Raw genomic sequence first — 11,838 nt, forward strand, 5'->3', positions numbered from 1 at the left:
TAGTGTTTTAGAAACTACTATGTCTTCAGAAATGGTTATTTTTTACTCCTAGGAATGAAAGCTGTTGTTATATGATGTTTATTTTCAAATTTTGAAAAAATCAAAGGATTCTAGCTTTCTCTCCTTGCAGGCATCGGGCACAGAGAACCTCATGGTTTTCCTAAAAATCATTTGTTATGTTCCCTGGTGTTCCAAACTTAGTTTTAATCAATTTTAATTTGTTATTATGTTAAAAACAGGGTAATAAGTTTCTAATTGGACTATAAATAATGTCATATTGTCTGCTATAAAACTGATGTTTTCAACTTCATTGTAGAGATTCTAGAATCAACTAATAGAGAATTGAAATAAAAAAATGGCATAAGAAGACATTACCAACAACGACCACAAGATGGAGGTATTGTCTAGACATTACCAACAACGACCACAAGATGGAGATATTGTCCAAAGGGGCAAGTAGGGCAAAGCCGCGATAAGGTAAAATCATTTTTTGGAAGAGATTGCTGTCAGAATGCACATCCGTATCCCAAAGATAATCTCTAGTAAAATATGATCATTTGTGAAACAGGCAAATGAGTGTCTGCTACAATATGATTGCTAGATATCTGCATTTGTTAGTTTTTAAGGAGTAAGAGTGCAGGGGGTTTAAGCCTGCGATCCAGTGTGTTGAAGTATTTCACAACACTACCCCTAGCACATCTGGAAATAAATCCTCATAATGATTATTGCCCTGGGCATGTACCAAAAAATCAGTGAGCATATACATATATCGCTGTGTTGAAGCTAGAGACACAGAATAAGTGCAAACACATCCTAAATACAGTGTTCCTGCACCTTTGACCTCATCCAGAATGTATCGTTTTTTGAAAGGGATTGCTGTCGGAATGCACAACTGAATCCCAAACAGAATCTCTAGTCAAATGTGATCATTTGTGAAACAGGCAAATGAGTCTCTCAGGTGCCCATTGCTCATTTTCAGACACAATTATGCAATACTTTCACCATGCGTTGAGCAATAGGGATTAAAGATACCAGAGGTAAGGTTTAAAAGTGATTCTGAGGTGCAACACATCAGCGATACAGCTAGGCATCTGAAATGCAGGGTTTGAGAGCCCTTCAGGGAACACCTTACCCTAAAGGTACCAGAAGTCCACTAGTATAAGCATTAAGTCACTGTCACCCCTGTTACAATGTGATTGCTACATATCTTCATTTCTTTGGTTTTTAAGGAGTAAGAGTGCAGGGGGTCTAAATCTGCGATCCAGTGTGTTGAAGTATTTCACAACACTACCTGTAGCCCGTCTGGAAATAAATCCTCATTCTGATTATTGACCTGGGCATGTACCAATAAATCACTGAGCATATATATATATATATCACTGTGTTGAAGCTAGAGACCTGTATGTAATAATATGATGCTAAAATGTTATTTTCACATATATTAATGTAATAAATTATTGCTTATGCTTTATAAACAAATCTAATTAAAATAAAAGCTTAAGTTTTGTATTTATCTTGTACCATAGAACATGATTTTCTTTGTATTTTAAGCCCACAAAGTGTCCTTTGATCTCTATTCTGTGGTAATCCACGATGACCCCGTTCTTCAGGTGATTCATCATGTCCTCCCTCGCCTGTTGAGAGGCCATCCTGATCTCTTCTGCCGTGGCGTGCTTCATAAACGCCCTCTTCAAATGAGCAGGAAGCTGATCAAAAGTATTCAGGCACATCTTGCACACCAGGGGAATCCTCGCGGGTTTCCTTTGAAAATAAATAATACCATCTGTGTATAGAAACAAGCTAAGACTGATTTATTAAATTATCCTTAAAATTCTCTCTCATAGTTTGAGCATAATGATTTTATTGCATTTATATAAGAATTGCTCATTGCTCCAAAATAAATAATGGTTTCATAAAAAATTGAACACTTACTTGGTCTCAGTCACAGACTTTCCAATAGAAGCCATTGTGGAGTTCAGCAACTGCAGGTCCTAGAAGTGGGGAAGGAATTTTAAAAGAGAAATTGAATTACAATACAGAAGGAATGGCTGAGGGTTCACTGAAATATATAAATATACAAATTCCAAAGACTGAGTCCATATAGAAACAACTACTTTTCATTTTCAGTATAAGAAAAAAAAAACATTATCTTCCAAAGCATCATAAAATTGTCCCTTCTTCCAGACTCTACTTCTCTCTTGTAGTAGTACAGCAGACCTTTCCAGGTGAGCAGATCACAGAGTCCGAAATGAGCTTCCTCCATCAAGCAAAGTACCTGAACATGACTCTGTCTTCATAAAAGCGCCCCTGTAATAAAGAAATTAAATCCAAAATCAAGAGGGCAGTTGCCTACTGATTTCGTACTAATCGTACTTGTATAGTTGTATCTATACAAGTGCGATTCTAGAAATGCTCACCAGATTACGTTTTAAGAAGGAACTGCGCCTCAGGTTCCGCCGAGATCGTAACTCGGATGGCAGGATTCAGAGTCCGGAGTGCGGACTGATGGCGCACGGAGGGTCCACATACTGTGGATCCCTCAGTGATCTTCCGCGTATTCAAACCGCCAGCGTGTGACTCCCCTGTCCCCGTGACCTCATTGCTCTGCTCTCTCCTCTGTGCAGCCGAGCCCGACTCACGGTAAAGTGAAAAAAAAAGATGCCCTCAACATGAGATTTACTCTGGAGCGAGGATAGATGTTACCTTTTTATCATTGAACAGGATGTATGTGATGTGGCGACTAGGTTCAATTTTGTATCCTCTTTAAAAGATTAAGGACTGGGGTGAGCGTGATTTACCACCCTTTCAGCTAAGAACCCGACTTGCGCACCGTTTAAGCTGCATAGACTCGGTCATTTAACTCTTCTCCATTAGCAGGGTTAAGGTTAAAGAAAAAAAACATTGCTGACTTCTTTTTTTTTTGCCAGCCGCTAGCGCTGATTAGCAAGGTTTGTATTTCATGTTTTGCAAGTTGCATCCATTTTAAGAAAAACAAGTCGCGTTAAAGACAGGAAATGAATATTTGCAAGTCTAGCCGTAGGTGGTTGTCTGGAAGGACCAGTTCTGTTTGAGAAGACAGAACAAAGAAGGCACTGCTGGGATTTGAATCCAGGATCTCCTGTTTACTAGGCAGGTGCTTTAACCAACTAAGCCACGGTGCCCCGGGAGCACTGTCCTTTTGCAGCCACTTGGACACACCACTCAGACACATCTGCATTCGGTGTGTGCTCCGCCTGCTCGCTGAGCAAGTTGCCACCTTTACATACAATAGCAACATCAACACCAAGAGAAAGGATGACAAATGGCTTTTATCTGGAACTTTTGATGTCCAAGGAGCTCAATGTGCTTTCTGTGTACAACAGGGCCACTGAACTCCACACTGGCCAGTGAACCACAGCAGTGGCTTGCTGGCTTGACATCTCCCAAGGAAAATGTTGAAATCAGATGTGGAACAGGAAAATGACCCTCGAGTACGTGGGGAAAAAAAGAAAAAGATCATCTGGAGCGCGCCAACCCATGTCCGGACAGCCCAGTTTTGTCGACAAGGTGGCTGAGTGGTTAAGGTGATGGACTGCTAATCCATTGTGCTCTGCAGGCATGGGTTCGAATCCCATTCTCATCGGTCTCCATGACTGACACGTATGCCTGTTCGACGTCGGCCCTCCTGTTGTTTGCTCCGGTGCTAGAGCTGTACATTTTCTAGCAGTGGCTGAACATGGTATAGTAGGCCAACGTCGGTATCGAGCAGTGACAGTAACAGTACTTACTGCGCCCCATAAGAAATCGTTTGTCCCTGTTCAAAAGAGATTGTGCGATGTCCTGCGGCGTTCGTAAAGCAAACCTTTGACAGTTTGAAAAGAGGAATTTATTCTGCTTCCTGTGCGTGCAGTAGTTACAAAGTTGAACGTCTTTACACGATCTGCCGCAGTTTTCAGTGGGCGGGCTTTGTCAGATAGCTTGAAAAAACGCACTGTGTTTCAGCTCGGGAAACATCATGAGCTGTGTCCTGCATGTTTTCTGTGTATAGCTGTCTTTTAACGCATACAGAATTCATTCAAAATCATTGATTTCTCCAATTAACAAGGGTCCCTTTTTGAACCTGCGAGAAGCATTCTTTCAATGTAACAGATTTACTCCGGGGAAAAGCAGCATGACATTGAGAGTAGCTCAAGCTTTCAGCACCTGTATCGGACTGCGTGTTTGCAGACACCGCTCAGAATCCCCTGTAAGATTCTCCTTCAATTCCGTTTTTCAGTGCTTTAGCTCTTTCAAAAGGCTTCACTTTGCTAGTCACAATCCAAGGCTCATGACAGCATTTGAAAACATTCGCCACTGCGTTGGCCGGGAATCGAACCCGGGTCAACTGCTTGGAAGGCAGCTATGCTCACCACTATACCACCAACGCACACCCACAGGAAGCCTGCAGGACACCACCAGAGAATGCTTTTTTTAATTTTTTTTTTATTAAACAGAATTTACAAATACAAATACAACAAGAGGATCAGAGTCATGTACAAGAGAAAAAAAACGCAGCAGAAAAAAGCATTTAACTACCAGAGGTAATTAAGTAATTATGTGATCAAATTGTATATTTTACACGTATCATATTTTCCTTGCTTTAATATTTCTCAATTATTTATAAACTTTAGTTTCAACATGCATGCGTTTCCTGTAAAAAATAAAACTCAGCACACAGTTTTTCTTTTAACAACATTTCGAGTACCTCTGGCATTCATGAAAAAGACATACACAAAAGCAAATAACTAACTCTAAGACTGTCTAAACTATTGAGTTTTTCAAAGAACCAGAACTATAACAGTCCTTAACACTTAACTACACCATTCCAAACTAACACTAAAGAAACACTAGTATATACTGGTATAACAAATATAACCAAACATAATCATTAACTGAGCAGTCACTGGGAGCAAATCTCCTTCCCGTCCACAAAGGCCCTCGCTCCCACAAAGTAGGCTCTCCTCCCCTCTCTTCTGGCAGCTTCAACCTGGGGCCACAGCTGGTTCCTGGTACTCCTGTCCGCGGCAGACAGGTCCTCTGCAAACCTCAGTTTGTTCCCATTCAAATACTCATTCCCCCTCGCCGCTCGCCACAGCATGTCCCTCGCCGTCCTCTTGGTGAACTGTATTATAATCGATCTGGGGCGCACTTGCCCAGACATGTTCGCTCTCCCGAGCCTGTGAACAAAGTCAATGGCCGATATTACGTCCTCCTGGTCCGGCAGGGTCCTTTTACAGATACCCTTCACTGTTGCAACAAGGTCCTTATCACGTTCCTCTTTAACTCCAAATAATTTTAAATTCCATCATCGACGGTATCTATCTACATCGTTCACTTTCAATTCAAGTTCTTTAATATGCTTTTCTTGTTTGGTATTTACTTGTTTAAGAACTTTTACTTCACTCTTTAAGTACGCTGGGCAAACGTCCCGAGATCGAATTCTTCCGCGACGGGGGTACCTTTAAAGCGGAGACGACGGCACCGAAAATTTTTGGCGCGCCCTCTCTTTAAAGCCCTGGCCAAATACGAAGACAGTACGTACAGTTATAATTCAAACGGAATTAAAAACTACACATCCCAGTTACCATGGTGGTGCTTGTGATCATTGCGTTTAACCAACGAAACAGGGCGAAAAATCAGTCACATGACTTTGGGGCAGAGTTTCGAAAGCTTAACCTCAGCAACAAAGCGAAATTTACACGATAGGCTACCTCAAACTGTCAGTTACACGACTGTGTATGTCGCTTAAGCCACTCCTATTTGGCATTTTAGTTATGGAGGCGAGACGACGCCCCCCCCCCCCCCTCTCTGGGTGCCTGATTTGCCGCCATCTTTAACCGCTTCGTGTCCAAATCGCAGTAGCTACGCGTACGAAATAAAGTTCATCCCAGCTACAAAACATATATATTTTTGTGGTAAGAGGGAGCAAAACATCAGTATTTACTGCTATTAATTAGTGTACGATTTATAGTTGAAATCTGAGCCTAAATATAAAGTTAAAATCTCGACAAAGCAATGTAGGAAATACAGAGAAAAGAAATCCTTTCTGACATCTAAAATCAGTTTCGATCAAGGTCTCTAAAACGAACAAGAAAAAGAGGATTTTCGGAGGGCAATTACGCTGTGTTTATATAGGATAAGTGATCTATGAGCAATCTAATTTCTTGTTCGTTTAAAACAGTGAAATGTCAGCTCCAAAAGATCGCACCAGAAACAGCACTCTCTCTGCCTGTCATAGACGTTCAGGAAAGGCTGAATGAAGTCATGTCAAGAACAATAATTCGGTGATCAATAATAACAGTTGTAGGACAAGAAACAAAAGATAATGAAAACTTCTTTAGGCTAAAACTCAAGTTCATTCTACAAATTAAGGCAAATGAAAATTCAGGATGTTAAAGTGCTAGAGGTGTAAAAAATACAAAAATGCACATGAGTAAAAAGTTTTAGAAATGGAGCAGGTGTTGCTTTGAAATAAGCAAACAGAAAAAAAGCCATGACTAAAGTGCAGAAGAGGGATGCAGGAACACTTGCTTAGATATACAAAAAAAATCACAAAAAGGTGTATGTTACAAAAGAACATGCAAACATGTTCATCATGTACATCAATTTCCCTTCACGATCAATAAAGTCTTATCTATAAACATGAAACAGAGTGAGGAATCAGAAAATTAGCATGCATAAAAAACAGCAATTCTGTCAATAAGCCCTAAATGAATTAATAGCAACCATGGTTTCATGGAGGGCTTCTCAGATAGTTGGGCATTCAGGTAGATTGCCAGGTGAAAGGATTTGTAAACATACTTTGTTAAAGCAAGTCAGTTTTTTCTGCAACACATAAAAGACATTTTTCCAAGAAAGTTTAGCCTTTGTCACTAATGAAACCACTAAATAAAGACATAAATATAGAAATCTTAAGATTTTGTTATTCAATGTTGGTAGCAGGATGAACTGTGCTAAGTGTATATTTTGTCGCAGCTTTGCTGCAAGATGTTAACAGTGAAAAAAGGTATTTAGAAATGAGTTATTTCAAGAAGAAAATGTTCAGAATAATTGCAAATCTAGCAGGATAGAGAAAGCACAGAAAACAGGCAGTTAGATTGATCAGATTAATATGAAAAGTTATTTAGCAAAGGGAATGAGAAGAGTGACAAACTAGTATGCTTTAGATCTTTTTACAGTATCTGGACCAGGGAAAACTGATCATGTTTCTCTATAACAATAATAAAAAACTTTATTTTATATATCACCTTTAAAAGTGGCATCTCAAAGCAATACAGTAGATATAAAAACAGATAAAAGGACCACAGATTACAAAGTAAATACATATAAGAAAGACAAGCAGTTAGAGGTGCTACCAAAATTAGAAAATGAAGCAGATACAGACACTAAGTCTTCTGAAAAGAAAGGTTCTGAGGTTAGATTTAAATGCACTCAGGGTACGTGACTGATATCACTGGGAATACAAATTGAGAGCTCTGGGGTGCAGCTAGAGAAGACCCTGTCACCCACAGAATGTAGATGTTCTTGAGGACAGCTAGAAGACCAGAGTCAGACGGACAAAGGTGGGGAGTAGACAGATAATAAGCCATATACTGTAGGTACTGAATGAGGATGAGGATTTTGAAGTTGACTCAAAACCTGATAGGTAACCAATGCAAGGACTTGAAAACAGGTGTAATGCATCCCTGATAGGATTCTCGCTGTCATATTCTGAACATATTGAAGATTGCTCAGTGTGGATTTAATTTCCCCAGTGAACAGGATGTGCATTTATTAATTCTAGAAAAAAAAGCCTTTCTTGATTTCTCTAGTTCTTAGTTTCTCTAGTTCCCTTTAAAATAAACTATTATTCCACAATGCAGATTATTATATGGACAGTATTTACACATGATATTTGTGATTTAAAGAAATGAACACAAGCAGCTTTTCGAGATTTAAGTGTTGGCTGAGTTATTGCAGGATAAAAAACTAGAGATGTTGGTAAGAAGATAATTTTGGGATAGCTGAGGAATACACTGATAACAAGAACACTTCCTAATGGGGTTAGGCATACTTTTGATGAAGATGATGAAGTTAACAGACTGTATGTTTACATAGATACTGAAATGAGGATTGTATTTTAGATTTTGTGTAGTTGCTAGCATTGAACTGTGTGTTGGATGGACATGAATTGAAGGAATGGGCAAACATCGCTGATGCGGATCCACAGAGCCAGCATATTAAGATGTTTATAATTAGAGGCAATTTGTTTAAATAACTAGGTATGGATACTGATGTGCAAGAGAGTTGGAAAGGCTGTTTACTTAAGCCAGCACTATAAAATATTTTATTCTCAGTGAGATGCTGCCATTTCATAGTGGGTTTCTAACACTGTGTATAGTTCAATCCACACAGTGCCTTTACTTCCATCCATTTCTAATCTCTTTATCCAGTACAGAGGATTTGGAGCCTATCCCAGTAAGCAACAGACACAAGGCAGAATACACCCTGGACATAGCGCCAGTCCATCACAGGACAGACAGACACAAACACACACACACCAGGGCCAGTTTTCCCATAAACCAATTAACTTACCAGTATGTTTTGGAGTGCAAGAGGGAGTCATATCACACATATGGAGAAAAACCATGTAACCCAGAGAGAACATGCAAACCCCACACACACAGGATGGGACCTGGGACCCCAGTGCTCCAAGATAGCAATGCTAACCACTTTGCCACCATTATAAATGGATGGATATCTTAGTTATCTTTCTAGTTCACAGGTTTGCATGCAAAATTTAATTTTGAAAGCCACTGAGACATCAGGTACTACTGTTGTATTTATGAAAAAGAAACAAAACAAAAAGCATACTAACAACTGTGCCATCCTACTCTTTAGTTAATACAATTTATTATTTATAAATAGTTAACATTGTTAGCAAAATATTTTGAATTATATTTAACCCTATTTTTTCTTTAGTTTTGTATTTAACTTATTATATGATAGTCAGATTTAATGTATATTTGAACAATGAAAATATATTTTTACAAGATGCGGGGGAAAGTGCAACAAATTATTACAGTGCTAAATTTAATATTGATTGCTAATAGTTTATGCTAACACCTAACTTTCTTAATTAGATGTATTTAAAACAGTGAACTAAGTGTAACATACCATTCAGAAATACAATCGAGAATAGTTTTGTGGTGTTTGTATGGATGAAACGTTTCTAAAATGTATAACGTAACAAAATTAAAGACGATTAAAATCTGTAATCTTTCCACTTGTAATGTCATTAGACAGAACAAGACGTTTCTGCTTTGTCTAAGGATGGTATCAAAAAGTAGTCTAGGTGGTGAGAAAGCTGTGTTTAATGATAATTAAGTGACTTAAAAGTAAAAAGAGATGGTTCATATTGCTTGATTAATTTTAAAAACTAAGTTATAAATGCAGACGCGATCGCTGCCGTAAGCGCTCCAGGCAGTAGAACGTTCGTTCTGTACTGCTGCGCTCCGCGCCTCCTCCCTCTCTCGGTGCCGCGCCCCTCTCTGACGGAGGGCAGTGGGCGGTACGCTATTTTCAGAGCCTCTGATTGGGAAAAAAAGACCTGCTGATCAGTTTCACACACCAGGAAGAGAAAAGAATGGGATTTTTTCTCTTCGAAACGTGTGTTGTCTTTATGAAATTCGTGTATTTTAAACGTTTAATTAAGAAGTAAAAACCTTACAGCGTACACAAAGATTCTGAGCTGATCACGAGGAAGAAAAATCACCCATTTTTCGCGCATAAAAAGTGGTTTTTAACTCTCGAAACCTGTTTTTATATGTTTTAAAGTCGTGCAATGTCTAAGTTAAGCAGGAAAACATCATTATATCTCATTATTTATTTATTTTTTTTTAAATTTAAAAATCGTTTGCCCAGCCTACTTTAAGTCTTCAACCTCTTTAAACACACAGTCCATGGACTTTTTAAGACTTTCGATTGCGACTGTATTAGATCAAATCACTTCCTTCAGCTCACCCATGCTCTGTGCCATCATGTTGAAGATGTTGGTCTGGAGCTCCTCCAGCGTCAGGTCGCCCCTTCCTCTCTTGGCTGCCGGGGTTTTCACAGGTGTGCTGGGCAGGGACTCCGGCTCTTCCTCTGGCAGCTGAGTCTCACTTGGGCTGCGAGCGCTCGCGTACGAGCGCATCTCCAGCACTCTTTCCACGTCCCCTCCAGCTGCTTCACTTTTCCCTTTAGTTGCCATCAATTTTCTTGTAGTGCTATACATATACGATTGAGGTTTCTTAGACTTCTCCTTCGAAGACCCAGCACTCTCTTTTCTTTTCCCAGTGTTACTCATATCGAAATTCTTAAACCTAAAAAAAATCGTTTTTTTTTCTTTCAATTATAACTGAAGTTTAAACAAGTAGTGTTAAGTCCTTATTTTTCTGTAGTCAAAAAAAGCAAAAATTAACATTTAGGTCATGAAAAACTCAAAAAAAATCCTCAACCACTAAACTTTACCTCCCACCTGAGCGCCATCTTGAACGCCCCTACCACCAGAGAATGCTCACGATTTCGGAAGCTGTCTCCGGGACGTGCTGATTCCACACATCCTGAATAAATCATGATATTGTTAGTTGCTGTAGCTAGACGTTCAAATGAGTTTCATGGCCAGATGGACTGTTTCCTCCAGCGGTATAGTATTGCAGTGAGACAGCACGATGCCTGCAAGACTATGTCACGCTAAACGCCACAGATTGTGTTTGTCCGTTCGTGTCAGTCATCCTGCAGCCACGGGAAGTGGGACACAAACATCCCGCAATGCTTTCAAGACGTTAGGATTTGTTTGTGCAACATCCGAGAAGAGTACTTGTGGCTTGAATGTGAACTGTACGTGCCCGCCCCCTTTCCTCTGTAGTGCATGAGTTCCTCCCGGCATGCCCTTCGTCATTGTTCTGTCATCTTGTATTTAAAGGGTTGTATTTCTGCTGCTGAAAAGAATCAACGGGTTTCTTTGTTCCCAACGGAGCCCTTGTCTGTCATGAAATTCTTCAAAACCTCAAGCTAGAAGAAGACGACAAATATGAAGCGTTACAGCAACGACATGCCATGAGACGATTGATAACGATTTCCATAGGATCCCCGCGGTTGCCTGGCAACCGTCAGCTTTGCGCAGTGGCAGTATCGTAGCCTGTGAGGGTTAGCCGAGGCGTGATTATTGCTAGTTGAAAACTTTTCCCAATACCCCGCTTCCGCCGGTTTGCAATACAATCGGCGAAAGCAATTTTTGACAGTCTCGTTAGAGACTGAGCAAGGTGTTTAAAGACAGATTTGGTCATGGTGACATCATGGTAGAAAGAAGCGAGCTTGTTCCCAGTGGGCATTGATTCGTCGAATATACGTATATTTACGGCGAACGTACGGCTATACGTATATATACGTCGCCTCAACGTCGAATTGCAACCGTAAAATTGACGACATTAACAAACGCATATATAACGTCGAAAACACATCTAACACAGTGCCTGAGGCTTTTTACTGTATGTATCGTGTGTGCCGCAACTAGGAGTATACGGCACTCTGCACAGTGTACGAAGTAAATTATTTTCGCAGCAATTAATTTACACGTGTATAATAAATATAGTAAATATAATAAATTAATTACTGCGAAAATAATTTACTTCGTACACTGTGCAGAGTGCCGTATACTCCTAGTTGCGGCACACACGATACATACAGTAAAAAGCCTCAGGCACTGTGTTAGATGTGTTTTCGACGTTATATATGCGTTTATTCATGTCGTCGATTTTACGGTTGCAATTCGACGTTGATTATACGAACCCAGCATAT

At 39.8% G+C, this 11,838-nt stretch overlaps 2 non-coding genes across 2 annotated transcripts; one reads left to right on the top strand and one right to left on the bottom strand.

Annotated features, from left to right (window-relative positions):
* Window positions 1-4,333: 4,333 nt before the first annotated feature.
* Window positions 4,334-4,405, bottom strand: trnag-ucc (transfer RNA glycine (anticodon UCC)). Its single transcript has one exon. It is a non-coding gene; the product is annotated as a tRNA-Gly (tRNA).
* Window positions 4,406-11,152: 6,747 nt separating this feature from the next.
* On the top strand, window positions 11,153-11,294 carry LOC148632349 (U4 spliceosomal RNA). The gene has a single exon (XR_015934351.1). It is a non-coding gene; the product is annotated as a U4 spliceosomal RNA (small nuclear RNA).
* The last annotated feature ends 544 nt before the right edge of the window (window positions 11,295-11,838 follow it).

Source organism: Lepisosteus platostomus, unplaced genomic scaffold (assembly GCF_059453375.1).
Source record: "Lepisosteus platostomus isolate fLepPlt1 unplaced genomic scaffold, fLepPlt1.hap1 Scaffold_61_H1, whole genome shotgun sequence".
In the NCBI taxonomy this organism is placed as follows: Eukaryota; Metazoa; Chordata; class Actinopteri; order Semionotiformes; family Lepisosteidae; genus Lepisosteus; species Lepisosteus platostomus.